Genomic DNA, 16,102 nt, shown 5'->3' with positions numbered 1-16,102 from the left:
GTGAAGTGTGGGGGGTGTTTAGCCTGCAGTCTGGCAAAGAATCAGTGATTAATGGTCTTTTTTGTTTTTTGTCTTCCTTTTTTTGGCTACGAAATGGCTGGTAGAAACTCCCCCATAATAACCTGGCCAGAATTAAAAAATCATTTCCTGAGTCATTAATTCATTGCTGTTCCTGTTCTTATATATCTTAATAAAACACAGACTTCCACCCTGGCACTGTAGTAGCTTTCTGGCTAGGAAGTAATGAATATACAAAAATAATGAAAATACAATTCTAACATTATGGAGGTTCACTGTACATTTCCTTTATGTACCTATATAAAGTAGGTATATTTGGTTGTGACAAGATTTGGAGAACCAGGGAGTCATCACCAGCTCTATTTAAAATCACACAGCTGCTTTCTTCCTTTGCTTACTAAAGTCCGGTCTGTGGTTCATGGGAATCATAACAGACAAGATGACACAGGGCGAAATATCCCAGAGGACTTTGCTTTGGTTCTCATGCCCAAACAGGGCCTCTTAGGTCAGACCCTGCTTCCTCTGTTTAGTACAACACACTGCTTTACAAGCAAACCCACATTTCCATAGTATAAATAAAACAGCCTTGAAGAGTAAAATAGAGATCGTTTTGCTTATCTCACTAATTAGTTGAATTGTTTGCAAGTGAGAAGCTGTTTCAGTGTATATCCCAGTCCACACACAGTCATTACATCATACTCGCTTTCTGCAAAAACAGATATGGATTTCCTCACTGCAGAAAATCAATGATCATTACGGCGGTTATTATGTCATCACTGCTTTCCATGATCCACTGTGTGCAATCCATAAATATATAATATGCATAATAGCATTACTGTTAGTCCAAGCTAAGCTTTTTTCTTCCTGCATTGATGCTATTTTTCTATTTCTTTAATATTGCAAAGAGTCATTCTCTGCCGTCGTGCAGATTTTCAAACTTTAATAAACAACCACATCTGGAATGTAGTTTTATTATTTGCTATCTATTATTAAATCTGTGTATCTGCCTGTGAGTCGGGACGTGCCTGAGCCTGTGCCGTGTCACATCCCAGTTCACACACATTTGGCTCAGTTAGTGCCACGGCCTCTGCAGGGCCTGCGGCCATCTCTTACAAAGAGCATTGGCTGCAGCCGTAATGTGTCCACACTCTACTGTGGAAAAACTGAAAAACACCACAGTAAAGAGAACGGAAAAAAACATTAGCTTCTCTGGAGACAATTAATGTTTTTCCTATTTTTTGCAGAGCCTTGTTTTATCCCTCCCATAAAGCAGCAGTTTCCCACTCTTTGTCTAAAAAAAGATAGAGCCCACAAGGGAAAGGCAATTGTTCATGACTATGTGAGGTTTGATTTTTGTTTATACAGATAAAGAAGATTTAACATCATGCAGCCTTCACATTGCAGAGCTAAAACTAGATATGTTAGAAAACGGTTGCAATAAATACCACAAAGTCTCTGAAGTCTTTCCAAACAAACCCTACAGCAGATGCCAAAGCCACATATTGTGACAAACTCTCTAAATGACTTGTTGTGAAAGGACTCTTTGGGCATTCAGAGTCCATTTACAACCACATGGTCCGATGTGTGCAGTCACAAAGGCAAAGGCATCACCTCCAACAGCACTGCTAAGTCAAACACACACTTTCACTGCCAAACACAAATATGTCACACTCTCACACACACACACACATTGCCACATAGTTTACCTTGGTACAATAGACACAGAAGGCTACGGTCAATAAACCAGAATATTGCCTGCACCCAGAAATCAGGAAGCAAATACGCAGTCTTTCAAGATGCTCTTAAGATCGCACACGTACCCTCATGTCAGATTTTAGGGCAATTATTCATATTTAGTTGTTGTTTTTGGCCTGGTGTTTTTTTTTCATCTTTCTTGGCTGAAAGATGCTCATGTGGCTGATATAGAAAGCACAGAGAAGTAACCTCTGTCTTGCCAAAATATTGCAGACACAGGAAGCATCCCAGAGTTCAGTGGTGTGGGAGAGTGTGGCCTGCCTGGCTCATAGTCAGATGAACTCAAGGTGGGGAGAGATAAGAAGAAGTAGAGGAGACATCAATCCTGCGCTGCGAGGAGGAGAGGGAAAGGAAGGAGCGATGAGGAATAAAACATCAAATGGAGATTAATGAAAGAGTGATGTGAGTGAGAGCGTCTGGGTGGGAAATCAGTTATCTGAAAAGCCTGCAAGCTGCTCCGTCCCACAATTGGTGATTCTGGTGAGCAGGAAGCAGAGGTCAGCAGAGTGACCTTGATAAGTTGTCTTCCTGTGGTGCTCCTCAGCATGGTCGTGCCACTAACTGTCCCTCCGCAGCTTCAGACAGAAAACCCTCACTAGACGTCCGCACAATGGAGTCCTTCTTCAGTGTAAGACGGGCTTCACTGAGGGGACAGACAGAAAGCAGACATTGTCTCTTTCGAAAGATCTCTCAGGCTCCCGCTTCCTCCAGCTCGTTTTTCTCTCTGACATTTTCACTTCCTGCTGACATCCTTCTGCATCTCATCTTCTCAGTGGTATGACATCCTTTCAATTCAGTGAAATAAAAATGATAAACTATTTGCATTTTAACTTTGTCCCACCAGAGCAGACCCCTGCAGTCATTTGTTAGTTTGTTTGTTTGTGCAGACTTTGCTTTACTGTGCTGTCAAACCAGTTGGTCATGGCTGACTTGCTCTGGCTATGGATAATAAATTATGACGGGCAATCTTGTTTGGTGACCTCTCGTTCTGATACATGCCAGAGTAGGCTGAGAGTAAATAGAAATGTTGAGAAAATGAGAGAAAATGTCCATGGAGGCCATAGAGTCACACACATTATAATCAGAATGATACCACACGGGTTGTTTGTTTACGTTTCTTGAGAGTTATTTCCAATATGCTGGAGTGAAGAGAAGCTGCAGTGTGATTCCAAATATTAACTTTACTGTTGGCCAACTTGGATCACTTTAACCAACATGGTTTCAATGTGGACTATTACAAACAGATGTGTATGCAGTCAGTGATTACACTTTACACATTTCTTTGAAACTGCTCCACTGCTGTATGAAACATCTTTAATGAGTAAGTTCTTTCTTTAAAGAGCTGGCATCTTGCACAGAGCAAAAGTTTAAAAAGTCCCGTCCAACAAAAGCATTGTTGCGTGACCCAAAAGAAAATCATGTGTCATTGAGTTAAGCTGGGTTGATCGTGGGTACGGGAGCATGTCAGCATGTGGGTAAAGAGGGGGTCAGATGGTCAAGTTTTATGATCATGTGAGAGGCCATCCTCAACCAGATTCACTCATTATAATATTATTTGATGTGGGGAATAAGTGAGAGTCTAGGGAATGGTTAGCCATGTGGTTTATTCCCAATATTTCCAACAATGGATGATTCTTCTCACGTTAACTAATTGGTCAAAAAAGGGAAAAAATAAAACATTCATCCTCTCTCATCAAAGTTATCAAGAAACTTTATATTCACAGTGTTTGCCGTAAACTAGAGTAGGTTAGATGTTTTCTTACTGACCAAATCTCCTCAGCGCAGCATTATTTCAGCTGATTTAGAAGCTCCTCGCTGGCAGAGAGGCGTGTCCTGCTCGCGGCCCCTGAGTCAATACAGGGTCCGGTGAAGGTGGGCTACTTCAGGCACCAGATGGCCTCCCGCCGCACCTGGACTACTGTTGATTTTAAACACAGCTGTCCGTCCTAATGCAGAACGCCTGACTGAGTGGCCGCCTCTGTACGACTGATGGAGTCAAATATTAAACTGAGAGTTTAATAATTCAACCCCTTTCAGCTGACACACTGCACACCTTTTCCTGTTCCTATAGATTTGAATCCATTCAAATGTTATAATAATAATAATTTCAATTTTTAAAGCGCCTTTCACGAAACCCAAGGATGCTTTACAATGGGAAACAAAACAACAACAATAATAATAATCATACAGATACATAGGTTGAATTGAGTACTGATCCCTGTGAACATAACTGTAGATTGGTGCTCGAGCATTTACAGTGCAAAATTATCTGTGATAAATAGTTTTTTTTTTAAGGGTGCACATAAGAGTTGTCAGCGTTGATCAGTTATTGATTAATCTTTCAATTGTTGTCCCATTAATAAATTCACAAAATGTGATTTAAATTGTTGTCGATTAAATCTCAATTTACATATATTCTGCTATTTTTTAAGTCATATATTATTTTTGACAAACTCCCAATTTATTTTAAAATATAAAAGTTTGAAAGCCCATGTCTTATTAAACCCTTTGGATGATTACATTCTGGACAAAGTTTCCCTTTCTATATTTATGATAAGAATATCTGTAAGTCATAGTGCCGCAACACCACAAAAATTGTCAGTTGACAACAACCAGTTTAACAGTTTCATAACCAGATCTTCCAGCATCCTTTGACTTTGGTTGTAATCAGTAAGCTGAGTCAACAATGCACAACAAATTGTGACAGGTTGGGTGACATGTGACACAACACTTTTTTAATTGAGCAATTTAAATATTATGGGCGGGATCATTTATTGTTACTAAACGATTGCATTCATTTTTACACAGTCCACCCTTCTATTGATTGCATGCTTACTTACGTTAAAGCAGTTACTTTAATGAGAATCACGCATTGCGTAAGAGGGCAGACAGACAGATGGGGGGACAGCAGCTCGCAGTCATGTGGTTACTTTTGTTGTTGGACCCTCTTATTGGTCTCATCTGACAGCACTGCAGTATTACAGAACTGATCAGCAGACTAATTTAATGGAGATGTTAACCCTGTCTGGCAAGACTGAGCCTGTCCAGACTTGTTCACGTACATTCACACGCACACACACAAACACACATTTTATTGTGGCAATGCTTGGAACAAATTGAGTTTTCTGACCTTCATTAGATGTACCGAGAAGAACAAAGAGAATAGGAAACAAACATTAAATGACCACAGTAAATACAATCATTCTGGAAAGTTGACATTAGTTGAATCTATTGGAGCAGGTCATTGCTCAGCAGTAGAAAGTTAAGTTGTAATAACCAGTCTCTATAGCGTAAATAGATGGAATCAAAACTTCCTTCAGGTGTCATTGAACCAAAAATACCCTGCTGTCCTTCCTCTACCTGCTGCCACGCCCTCCTTTCCCGTAACAAGAATGTGAATGGAAGGATAAGAGAAGTTTTGGTTCGGACGATGAGTCAGGAAACGGGATGGATCACTTTGACACCCAAGGTAGTGCTATGTGGGAACTCTGTTCATACTTTAGACCGGCTGAACCAGCTCCGAATGGAGGATAAACGGCAAGCAGGAAGCAGCCTGGGAAAAATACATCTTATGTCACTGTCATTTCACTCATGTATGCCTGTTGACATTTAAAAGTGACAATATGAAACTGATTTTCCAGGTAGGCTATGCCAGCTGCATGGTTCTAGGGGCGATGCATGTTAGTCCACGCTGTCTCAACATTTGGTTGGATTTGGATGATATGTGGTTATTAATCAATTGTCCTTCAAATATTATTTGAATGCTTTGGTTTGCAGATTGTTCAACTATATCATATATATCAGAGGTTTTCATAATAGGAGGCGGGCCTCCCCATTGGCTCCTTTTTACAAACTTTGTCTGAACGGGATGCCTTGAATATTACGTCTTTAAAAACCTCTGATAAAGATAGAAAGAGTCATATCCTTTAGAGCTGATTTATCAAACAGCCATTAGCAGAAAGTTAACAAATAACAAGTTTGAACAATTGTTTTAGTTATATTTAAAGAATGACTATAAAAAGTTGGTCAGCCTCTTATATGTGAGGATTTGCTTTCCTTTGTCATTTATGTAATTTACCTTAATACCTTAAAATGTTTTGGACTACAGTTTGATTATGTTTCTAACTAATATTCAGATTACTCAATAATTAGAATAGAAGTACGCAAAGAACATAATGCTAAAATTAAACACAGAGACTTTGGGTAAGCAAAAAATAAGCATCACAACAAACACCAATTGGTAACATTTTGCAGGGGCACACACACACACACACACACACACACACACACACACACACACACACACACACACACACACACACACACACACACACACACACACACACACACACACACACACACACACACACACACACACACACACACACACACACACACACACACACACACACACACACACCAGCAATAATCGTGTAATGTCCAGCACTTTATGAGCGTGGCGGCGGGGCTGACCCTTGGCACCGTGGCGTCTGTGGCTGCAGGGCCGAACAGTACAGCAGCTTTTTCCAACACAGACTGACCACTGTGCTGCTAATGACTCGGTCACCTCTGTGTCCCCCTGTAACTTGTCACCACCCCCCCACCCACCACACATCCATCAACTGTCCCTCCCCCAAACAGAGTGCCCGACAGAAGTGAAAGTCTTTGATTTGACAAGAGAACCAAGGCTCTATCTCAGACCTCACAATAAAATCAAAGACAATGCATGTGTAAATCCCTGACTGGCAGAATAAATGAAAGTTGTTGCAGAACCCCTAAAGCAGCTTTAAGTTGCAATTGTAAAGTACAATTCTGCAAAGCATGTCACCCTCATTTTGAGGAAGGCCTGCAACTTGGTCACTTGAAATTCGTTGCAAACCTAAATACTTTTAAGACAGTATCCAGATTGTGGTTAATCCAAGAACAAACCTTTACGATGTAATGTTTTTAATGTGTGTTTTATTTACAATTTGCTCTATATGTTCCTTTTACCTCATAGTTTTAATCTCTACGCGACATAAAAGCACTTATGGGGATAGGAGTTGAAAAAAAGCATCTGCTAAAAATATTATAATGCCTGTGTATAATTGACTGCGCAGTTCACAGTTTATCTATGTATATTTACTGTCCCTCACTTTATAATTGGGTGTCCCACTGGGGTCCTATCAGCACAATATCAGCTCAAATAACCGCCTTCACTCACCCCTGCAATCTTATCATCACTAATTATCACATAAACACTGTGTGATCTAATCAGGAGTCCATTTCTTCTCCATTTCTGTTATCTGCGCTGCCTTTTCACCCTCTGTATTTGAATACACATACATCAGCCAAACTAGAGAAAATAAACCCCATCATGCTTGTGTTTACTCAGTGAAGTCAGATCGTGCTCTTGGCTGGTTTTCAGCGATGTGTCGCTCTGCAAGGCTGAGTAATGCATGTCGCTCAGATCAAATACACTGGCTCAGCGGCAATTAACATCCACATTCCTATCAAGAGTTTAACCCACAAGTATGCTGTGTTTGATGTTTTTACTGCAAGTTCAGCTGAATCAGGCCGGCGGTTGGTTTTGCTCAGGTTCCAGATGAAAATGTTTTAAATGTCGGGATGTACCTACTGCTGCAGTTTAACAATGACATCAGTTTTTTAAAAAAGGGATAGATCGAGATGTATGAATATGCTACTCTTTATTTTTGCAGAGTAAGATGAGAAGGTTGATAAATATGAACCTACAGCAAGCAGCCACTTAGTTTGGCATTAAGACTATAAACAAGGGGAAACAGCAGAGATTAAAAGTGACCCAAAAAATGTGCTTTTGTACAAAATAAACAGTGATGGACTCTATTCCTCCTATTTTCAAGTTTTAATGTTAAGATAGGTAACTGGCTGCTGGCTGTAGCCTCATATATTAAGCCTTAAATGATTATTATTTATATGTATCTCAACAACTCTTCTTGTGTTGCTGACTGTTTTGAAAATAAATTCACATCAAACCTGCCATGCCTGTTATATAAGTGCGATGTGTAGTTTTATTTCCTTACTCGTATGTTGTTGTTTTGTCTTGAACTCATTTTGTATGTGCTAAGTCAGTCACACCATGTGACCCAAGCTGTGATAGCCAGAGGTGTTGATTGAGATTGATCATATTATTAAGATATCCACTGGGGAATTGTCATTAAAATGAGGTCAGCTAAATAACACATCTCTCTAGATAGTTTGATTTCCAAAGTAGGTTCATGAACTGAATCAGGGAGGATGCTGCTTGTTTACTAGCAAACTTCCTCCATTAGGCAAATGAGAAACCACACAACCGTATAAGTGCACATCATCTGCACTGGAAGCAGTCTGAAGTGATGCCTTTGATTAGATGCTAATGTCATTATCACACTGGCATCTGGAACATTCTTCCATCAGACCAAAGAGGTGAACACTGGGCTTCTTTGTGTACGCTGTTTTTCTCCACATGCACTCTCTTAATAGGGTTGAAGTCATCGCATTAGCGCTCCCCACCCCATGACTCTGCATGGGATGTGACCCTGCAAGTCGGACTTTTGGACGAGGAGAGTTTTCATGTAACATCATCAGACCAAACCAGACCTCCACACACACACACACACACACACACACACACACACACACACACACACACACACACACACACACACACACACACACACACACACACACACACACACACACACACACACACACACACACACACACACACACACACACACACACACACACACACACACACACTGTCTCTTTCTTCAGACCTCAGGGGACTCTGCACCCACAACAAACACAGAGCCGCCCCACACAACGTCAGAAATCACCAAAATAAGTTTAAAATGAGCTGTGCATAAGGGTTCTGACAGCAAAATTGTAGGATAAATGCATGTTGTATGCTATACTTGTTCTAAGAATGTTGGTGGTGGAGTGGGGAAAACACCTTCCTGGTGCAGGACGCTTTTAGGTATCAAAATATATTATCCAATTAAGTATTGTTGACAAGGTTTTGGCTCTGGTATGATTTTATATACTGTATTTACCCCTGGCATTAGTTCCATTCATTGAGTTTTGCCAATTGTGCCAAGTACATTTTGACAATCTAATTCTACATACTGGATCCAGATCACAGTGGTGGAAAGAAAGCAGTAATCTTTAATTTTGAAATAACATTACTTTGACAACGTGATAAAAATGTATTTCTACCAATAAAACCAAAATTAAAAAACATCCCACTTTGACTTTTAACTGTTTTTTTAGTGTGGCAATAATGGCAACATGGTATGCTTTTCGTCACTGAAGTAATTCTGGCAATATGACCTGCACTTATTTCATTTTAAAGAACGTTGAACACTTACAGTACATGAAGCATATATGTATTTTGTTTGTTTTTTGTTGTGTCACGTCAAATGTGTTATGTTTATGTATTTTGTCTGTCATTTGTATTTACCTCTTGTCTTTCATTTCAGGCCCTGTTTTCTTCCTCCCTGTGTGTTTTTCCCGCCATTATCAGTGTCTGCCCCGCCCCTGATTGTTTCCACCTGTTCCCATTCACCTCATGTTGAAATAGTCCTGTCTCTCCCCTGTCCTGTGTCAGTTCATCTTGTTTATTTCCCCGAATGGTCGTGCCAAGCCTCAGCTCTGAAAGGATCGTTTTTCACTCATGTCAGGTTATGTTATTTTGTTGGCTTAAGTTTTTATTAAGTCCTCTTTTTGTTATGCTCGTTTTTTCCTCCTTGTGAGCGCCTTTTGTTATTTCCACCACCTACTCTGTTAAGAGGGGTTACAGTACCTGCACTGTTGAAAATAAATATACCTTTTTTATATTCAAGACTTTCTCTCTGGGTCGTGCATTTGGGTTCTTCAGTTTGTGTCGAGGTCCTGACATTTTTCCTTTTATATAAGTTTATGATATAGTGTCAACATAATTCTTCTAATGTAGATCAGGTTATTTAAATTAAAACCATAGCAGGAATGTCCTACGAGTACTTTATGTTGTCCGGTGACATCTAAACCTTATTCACGAGCCCATCATTCTTTCATGCACTGTGTATGTTTCAGAGACAGGCTGCACGGAGGACTTTGTCAGGTGAAACATCTGGTTTAGGGTGATGCTCTTTGGTCTTTAATGGCCTCTGCGAGAGGCCACATCAATGGCAGGGATGATAAATCTGGACAATGAGAGAGCCAGTAAAGCAGTCAGCAGGGGTTCCACGGTGTAGGCTACAGGAAGTGTGGCTCCTCTTGAACCCTGAACCCTGAGGTGATGTGTGCCCTTCAGTCTGCTCTCTGATATCTGACACATGTGCTATAGTTCAGATAAAAGACTGCACAGCATATAGCCATAGTGATCGAATATAATCCATATTCTATTAGCACTAAAGATTATAAAGTTGTGTCTTAATTGGGTTGGTACAACACATCTGACATGACAAATATTTCCTTTGCATTTCTTTTACAAAACTGTCATTATTAACTTCGAATTGGATAAGTAGGGAGGGGTTTTGGTCTAACGCGGCATGAAAGCGAATTAGCGCCTTCCCAAAAAACGTCCCAATATTCCTTTAAGAATTTATTTAAATGTAAGAATTCAAATATCTTGAAATGCTTATCTGGCAGATCAATTTAGTCATTCAAAAGAAAATATATATGTATGGCCCATTGATCATTTAGATTTGTCTGTCTTTTCTCTTGATTTCAGCCTGTAAACAACACAGACTTGTTAACGCCATTGAGAGAATTCGTTTTACAACAGTCTGGCACTATAGTGGCTGACAGTTGTATGAAACTCTCAATTAGTGCTGAGCAGATGTCACAGTAGTTGGAGAAGATCAATAGGGTCAGTGGTGACAGACTGGTGCTCAGTGTGGCCTTGCATTTTACAACACAGGCTTCTTTAGACAACTGAGGCTTTAGCTGCTAATAACATGAGAAGGAAGTGTGGCAAAATTAAGAGTACAAGAACAGAGGGACCCTCACAAAGACAAAAGGCTCCTATGCAGCTAAAAGGCTCGTCCAGCCAGTGACCTCGGGGACCCTGAGAGCTGCCCTTACTCAAGAGGACCCGCTGTTCGCTGCTGCGGAGGAAACGCGATGCTGCAGCCCAACAAACTGATGATCTAGGTCTATATATGGAGAGAGCTGAAGAAGCACTAAGAACTGCTGAGTTTAAACGACGGGTCTAACTTCTGCCAGTCCTTCTTATTGCCAGACGTTTACAGTCACTTGTCTAAACAATAAAGTGAGGCGGATGTGCAGAGGAATGGTTTCACTTTATGTATCCAATACCATATTTGGATGAAGTGACAGCTGTGGCCTATCATGCTGTTCATGATTGAGTGTACCTGAGCAGCCTTGAAGCAGATACTTTATATATCATGTAAAAAGTGCAAGAAGAACACTTTTTCCTAAAACTTTTGTGGATAGCAGCTTTTAAAACAATTAGACTTTTTAAATATTTGGCATTACGCTACAGGAGGAACTACTTCCTGTTCCCAGACATTGAGTGGTTAACTCTGCTGCAAACACTTGTGTGCTTGTGCTGGCCCAAAATTAAATCTGGCCTCAAATTAATCATCTGCGTGTCCAGCGCTTTTCTTGAAGATGTAGGGACTGCCCATCCAAGGAAATAACACATCCCGCATATTTGTTTTTACTGCAAAGCTCCTTGTTAAACCCAGTTCGCATCAGGGAAATGAGAGTACTCTGCTTTTCCACTTTTGAAAATGGTGCAGCATTTTGTAAAGGAATGAAATTAGTCTGGCTGGGAAGAACACTAAAGTCTCATTTTCTTGAGTGAGTCTCAGCTGGACTACAACAAAGCCAAACTCTCTGTACCCACACCCCCGCCCCACCCATCTCTTATTTCAGGATATCATGTGGTCCCACACCTGATGGTGTGTGGCGTTGGTGCTGGGATGTAATCACTTCGCACAGCAGGACCTGTCCAATCAGGATAATTGGCACCAGACTGCAAACTACAAAGTTAGTGTTGGATTTTCCTTCTCTGCTCTCATATGTGTTTATTAGTGGATAATATAGACCTAGAAGAAAATGTACTGGCATCAGTTTTACCAATATTGTGCAACCCCACTTTTTCATAACTGTGTCACTCTTGTTTATTCTTGTTTCCAGCTTTCTACATGTTTCTGAAAAGTTTGGTAGGCATCTGTTGTGAACCTATATAAGTAAGAGATGCTCCAGTGCTAAAAAATGTGGTAAAACTGGCTCAAGAAATATGCTGATGCAATACTACTTTAATTCACAGCTTTATTTGCTTTTTTAACTAAGAGTTAGGTGAGAAGATCGATACCATTCGGTAAAACCTTCAAACCTTCACCTTATTGGGATAATAAGAGGAAATAATTGCATCACTTAACATTTCCAGCATTGCATTCATGATATATCATATTGTACTACAAAACAATTGATATAATACATATTTATTTGCAAAATGTAGAGGTGTTGGTTAGCTTTTTATAAATGTTCTTTACATTTGGAAAGCGCCCACCTAGCTTTATTCTCACTGCTTTAAAAAAAAAAGTTGAGCTAAGCTAACCTGTTGCTGACTTTGGCTTCATGTTTAGTGTAAAGGCAAGCAGTATCAATTCACTCACACAACTCTCTATTAAGCGAGCAATTCCCTATATATATTTTCAGCTTCTGATAAGCTATAATATGTGTGGCAGATATAGATGTTATAGCCCTTAAGGTCATATAGCTGTTAGGAGTGCTGCTCTGCACTGTGCAGCAGCTGCCCCTCCCCCGACACCCAGGTGTGAAAAGCTTTTGAATGCACTGGGGGACTGGGTCACTCTCCTTGGACCCAGACCAACAAAATCACAACCGTACGCACTTTCGGGTTCACACAGGGATGACAGGCATGGACAAGATAAGGTTGATAACAAGATGGGAATACACGATAGAAAATATGCGAAATGAAAACAGGCAGTGCAGTATAAACACAAGGGGAAAGGTCTGCTTCTGTAGCTCAGCTGCTTTTGCTTTAAATCATTTTTTGCTGAACTGAAATGTTTTTTTTTTACATTTGCATTGCTATTTTAAACAGATGTATTTTATTTACAGAAGCCTCCTTATCTTGATAACGTATTTGTTTGTCATATTGTACTCGATACGAGACAAGGAATTGCAAACTTTTCACTCTTAATCACGACAAAACAAATTCAGTATGAAATGTTAAACACTTTGCATAAACTCTCTCTCTTTCTCTCTCTCTCTCTTTCTCTCTCTCTCAGTAATCACCAGGCCACGCCAAGGAAAACCTCCCGATCTGAACCCAGACCAAAGCTTCTGGTTCACCACAGCAGAGTTTCTTATGTTCAAATATAGACAAGAGCAAAGGCACAAAATGACACAGAGAGCACATTCTTTCCCAGCAGAGGCTCACAGCACACACCCTGAAGTATGTCCAAAAATCAACATGTTGTTTGGCAGCGAGGCACTCCCGTGAATAATATACGATGGAAGGTAAACCGCTCTCCCACTAACCCTGATTACAGCTCCCTGACTTCATGTTTAAGGCTTTGCGGACACACTCGCCCTCTGCAACAAGAGGAGTGTTTCCTTTCCCAGCAGATTCACCCTCTCTCCTCCTGCGGTTTATCCCTGTCCTCAGTTGGTTATTGTGTATGTGTGTATGCATTGCTGCATGGGGTTGATTGTCAGGGTTGTGCCATAATTAAAGCTTGAAGGGAGCTATGGCATCATGGGAAAAACACAGGATCAAACAGGAGAATTATTTTTATGACATATGCGTTGGTGATGGAGGGTGAACTGTGCACCCACATCTGCTTTGGCTTCCCAGGATGTAGCTCACTGGCATGTTGCTAGGATACTCATGGATCATTGAAAACACCTGGAAGGTAAGATGAAGCCCGGGCCACCAGCACGGCAGGACAAAAGAAAATGAAGTCAGCCAAACAAGCTAACAGCAGGAGAGAAAGGGGATGAACTGAAAGCAAAGGATCCATACTGAGATGAGGATTAGTGATAAAGAAATACAACACCAAGAGGAAACGGTGGAAAATCCTCAAGGATGAACCACAGCAGCAACATTACAAAACCAAGTTATAGGTACAGGTATATTGCGAAATACATTTACCTGGAGGCGACCTAAAGAAAAATGCAACATTGTATGAATAGTACATACCGGTAAACTCTTGCCTGTAACGGTCATCCATTTATGTATAAATGCTTGGCCCAATTAATTTAAAGATGATAAATTACCTGTACTGTAGATGCAGACAAATATAGATTGAGTTGAAAGGTCTATCATGTTCTTCCGTCCTAGTTTGAAAATGCAGTGGTCAAAAGGTGTCACAAATCTTACACAGCGATTAGGACAAGATTATATAAACTTAAACCTCCCACATTGTAAAACATTGAGTTACTTCAATCAGATAAGAGTTAAAGAAGAGTTAATAATAGCTTAATATAGTATATAGTATATAGTATAGTAGCTTAATGCTCTAAATGCAATGTTCTTCAATAATTTTCCAACAAAATAACTTGTGATAGGTTACCTTTTAGAAGGCGTAGTGTTTTAGTTTGTATGCTGTTAGGTCTATTAGGCCACTTCAAAATGACATGAGGTAAACAATAGTCTCCTGAGACGTAACAGTGTGGCCCCTGGGGTCCCTGTCTGCAGTGTGGGGGGTCCCGCCCCCGGCACACTTCCCTTGACCTCAAGGTTATCACCATGGTAATCCCGGCTAAAGCACCCATGAGGAATGGCTACTGGGTGATAGCTGGACAGCCTGAAGCAGCTGTTCTGGTGAGTCGGTCACTTACTGCATCAATATAGACATAACCATAATGACGATTCTCACAGTAAGGTGTATGTAATCATGTTTCGTGCAAGCAAAAAAAACAGAGTGTATTAAAGAAACACACAAATGAGGGTTGAGAATAATATGTTCTCCTTGCTTTCAGATTCAAAAACACGTCATAATCATTAACAGTCTGTCAGCGTTATATAAGAAAGTATGTTCCTGCATGTGTGGCTCTACATGCAGCTTACAGCAGAGAGACTGTTTGGGTTGAGTCCAGGGTCAGTCGGTTTCTCCTGACAGTTTTATGTGCCCAATAGATGACAGGCTGCTTGCACTGCCACGCTGAGATGTTAACTTCCTCTGTTTGAGGGTTTAAAAGTGTGCTGTGATGGTGTGTCGCATGCTGTATTTACATTGAGGTCCTGGGCTCACATGGGCCCTCACTGCGCCGCTCAGGCTGGGGTAACTCCTCGGCCCGGGCAGACTCCTGTGTGTTGACATTTGAAAAACCAAACAGCACTCAACACTGAAACACGAGCCCTCAGCGACGAGGAGAAGGCAGGAGCTTGGTGTGGAGACTGAAAGAAAGCGAGAGAGAGAAAATATGTGCTCGTAAAACTGAAAAAATAATGAAGGAAATACCCACACCCTGTTAGATGAGGGAGATGAGTTTCAAAGCTGCCCCCCCTCACCATCCCTTCCTCTTTTTTCTGCTTGCAGGCTGCAGCAGCTGAGAGTGGTTTCAGCCGGGCTTTGGCAAAAATCAACTGTCAGAGAAAATCTGTTTCCAATATGTGCGTTTCCTGTGAATGCAGGAAACAGCCCTCCACACAAAGCAGAGCCTGTGAGGAGTCACGGTGGAGCTCATGCACTCCTCTCTCTCACTTTCCACTCAGGAGCCTGCAGTACCCAAAGAACATAAACCTCTAAATACAGATGGGGAATGGAACATTTGAGTCCGAGGAAAATGTAATATATACAGAAGGTAATATTTGGATTCACAATCATATGTGAAGAATAATTGAATAGCAGATAAATGAATATGTTACTCTTTCTGTACAGACACCAGTGCACCAGGAGGTGTTGAGACACATATTTGATAGCGCCTCAAACATGACTTTATACTAAATAAATCAGATTCAGTGTTATAATCTGTAAAGTACTTCAATCCATGCATCAGTGTATTATTCTGATTTAGTCCCCATATAACCTGCACATTTAAAAACAGGTGCGAGACAGAACGAACACGTCTGAAGTGCACTTAGTCATCGAAAGCCCGACAAGAGCGGGCCTAAGCTCAACTTCACCTTTTTCTTAAGTAGGCATAAATCTTTCTCGCACATGGCTTATACTGTATATGCATTGTGTTGTGTTGGATTCTATCATCTCCTTTTCCATTTGTCTTGATATTTTCTCTCAAATCCCTTCCTAATGATCTTGACCTACATGGTACATGCCATTGCAAATTTTGTTTAAATTAGTTGTTTTTCTTCACTCTTTCTTAACATCTCAACAAACCCTTGTAGTTC

Source organism: Notothenia rossii (genome assembly GCF_949606895.1).
Source record: "Notothenia rossii genome assembly, chromosome: 5".
NCBI lineage: Eukaryota > Metazoa > Chordata > Actinopteri > Perciformes > Nototheniidae > Notothenia > Notothenia rossii.
This window is presented reverse-complemented; position numbering follows the sequence as displayed.